General features: G+C 53.9%; 1 long non-coding RNA gene across 1 annotated transcript; it reads right to left on the reverse strand.

The window, feature by feature from the left end:
- Positions 1 to 675: 675 nt before the first annotated feature.
- LOC113988949 lies at positions 676 to 2326 on the reverse strand. Its single transcript, XR_005565567.1, has 2 exons — positions 1707 to 2326; positions 676 to 1217 (listed from the first exon to the last, which is right to left on the reverse strand). It is a non-coding gene; the product is annotated as an uncharacterized LOC113988949 (long non-coding RNA).
- Between the last annotated feature and the right edge of the window lie 403 nt (positions 2327 to 2729).

The following is a 2729-nucleotide window of genomic DNA, read 5'->3' on the forward strand; positions in this document are numbered from 1 at the left end:
AACAGCTCGGTTCTGGGGGAAATCATCTGCTTCAGTTCATGGGAACAGGGATTTTTCTCACTCTCTCTGAGTTCAAACATTAATTCTTGGGAGGTCTTTGGTTTTGTTTTGTTTTTTTTTTGCTTGGTTTTTATTCTGGTGAGGGAACACTGTGCACCTGAAAGGGATGTTCCAACTCCAACCAGCATCCAAACTCTGAGTGAACCAAATTTTCCCAGAGAAGCTGTGGCTGCCCCTGGATCCCTGGAAGTGTCCAAGGCTAGGTTGGAGCAACCTGGGCTGGTGGAAGGTGTCCCTGCCCATGGCAGGGGGTGGAATGAGATGATCTTAAAGTCCCTTCCAACCCACACCGTTCTGGGAATTCTATGAAACACCATTTTCTCCACACACAATGAATTCCTTGTGTCTTTCCCAAGGAAAACAATCAACTGCCACCTCTTCCCATCCTGCTCCTCGCTCTTCTCAGCAGGTTCTACCTTTCCCATCAGATGGTCCAATGGATCCACAGCTCGTTAATCCAATCTCTGCTCTAGGAAGTCTTGACCCTCCTGCCTCACCTTGTCTACCCTTGGGAACTCCATGTCCCCATTTCATAGCAGAAGACATCTCCCTTCCCCAAGAACCTTGGAAATAAAGCCTAAACCCAAGGAAAATGCTGCACCTTGCAAGAATCCCTCCATTTTTAGTAAGTTTAATAATAATGTTTCCTGGCGGCCGTCGGAGCCATCTGGAAAAAAAGGCACCTCGTAACCAGAGAGCTGAGGAGAACTTGGTTGTCTGGTTGCCATTAATCTTTCCGTGTTTCACAGGGAAGGGTGGGGACAGGAATGTTGGATTTATCAGCCCTGGCGTGGGCTGCTCACCTCCCACGTGCTCCACGCTCCAGCAGACGCCGAAATCCCTCACTCGGCTCCCTGTTCCCGTTTCCAGCAGGGAAAGGGTCACCTTCCCGACCAAATGTTCCCTTGGACACGCACAGTGGGATGTCCCGTGTCCCCACAGGCGTAGCTGCAGCCAGTGATGGTCCCCTCACTCCACCAGCAAGGAGGACCTGGCTCGGATGAAGCAGATTTCAGGAATTCTCCCTTCTTCCCACTTGGATTCGAGCGCACTGAGCCGCCCTTGGTCCAGCACATCCATAGGATGTGACGAGGTCCAGGAGCTCATGAGAAAAGTCTTGTCAAGCACCACAGGCTGGCAGAGGGCAGATTCTCTCCCTGGAAGTGTGGGATGAGGGGGAGGGAAATAAAACCTCAGCTGCTCCCCGCTGCCCTCCGGGAGAGCACAGGGTGATCTCCTCCTTCTGGAACGGGTCACACGAAGGGGCTGGTGCTGCCTTTCTGTCCTGCCGTGACACTCTCACCTCTCCTGGCCTGGGATTCATCCCAGCCATCCCACCCCGAGGGCAGAGCAGCCCCTGGGAGGGCAGAGCAGTGGGCAAGGGAACACTCGGAGGGCAGCGGCTGGGAAGCTGTGGCAGCTCCAGGTGTGCTCCAGCAGAGCATCACAGAGTCACTTGGGTGGGGAAAGACCTTTCAGGTCATCAAGTCCAACCATCCCCCAGCACTGCCAAGGCCACCACTGCCCCGTGTCCCCAGGTGCCACATCCACAGGGCTTTGGAATCCCTCCAGGGATGGGGACCCCAGTGGAGGAGCTGAAACCCGGGTGTAAGCAGAAAGGAACTTGGTGGGTCTATGCAGCAAACCTTGGGCAACAGAGGCTGAGAGAAATCCCATGATCTGAAGGACTGGACCTTCCTCACCAGACCAGCCATGTGGATTAACCTGGCTCCTGCAGCAGGATGAGGAAGGACTTTGAGAGAAGTTTTCAAACCGTGCTGAAACCCCTTTGTTTTCTTCCCCCCCATGTAATCCTGGTTAAGGGAAATATTAATCAATTGTGTAACTGTAGCAGAAACCTGTGTAATCCTCTAGTTAACATAAAGCCATCCCCTAATTAACATAACTCATCCTCCTCATTAACATGTCCAGCCCCCAAGACCCTTAAATTGCACTCCTGTGTTCAATAAAGTATTCCAGTTTCCACCTCCATGTCTGGGATCATCTCAGCTTTCTGGACCCTTATACCCCACTCCTGCCCTGGACAGCCTGGGAAGGGGAAGGGCAAAAATATGGCATGAAAAATGCTTTTAGCACAGCACAGGTTGGTTAAAGGGGATTGGAGATAATCCCCCTCCTGTGGATCAACGTGTATTTAATTTTACTTTCCCCAGTTTTAGTTGGGTTTGTGCTCCAACCTCCCAGCCCATGGATCCCCCCTGTGCCCGATGCCCACCTCGTCCCCCAGCCCAGAGCACTGAGTCCTGGCCTTCCTTGGGCACCTCCAGGGCTGGGCACTCCAAACCTCCCTGGGCAACCCCTGCCAAGGCCTGACAGCCCTTTCCAGGGAGAAATTTTCCTGAGTAACCAGCTTGACCCTCCCCTGGCACAGCTGGAGGCTGTTTTCCTTTGTCCTGTCCCTTGTTCCCTGGGAGCAGAGACTGATTCCACCCTTCTCCCCCCTCCTGTCAGGGAGTTGCAGAGCCAGAAGGTCCCCCCCTGAGCCTCCTTTTCTCCAGGCTGAGCCCCCCCAGCTCCCTCAGCCCCTTCCCAGCTCCCTTCCCTTCCCTGGACACGCTCCAGCCCCTCATCCTGCACTCGGAGGCAGCGCCAGTGAGGAGCCACATGAAGGGCAGAGAGGAGGATTCCTGTTGTCACAACTCACAAGA

Source organism: Pipra filicauda, unplaced genomic scaffold (assembly GCF_003945595.2).
Source record: "Pipra filicauda isolate LSUMZ 115617 unplaced genomic scaffold, ASM394559v2 scaffold498_size1627759_pilon, whole genome shotgun sequence".
Lineage (NCBI taxonomy): Eukaryota > Metazoa > Chordata > Aves > Passeriformes > Pipridae > Pipra > Pipra filicauda.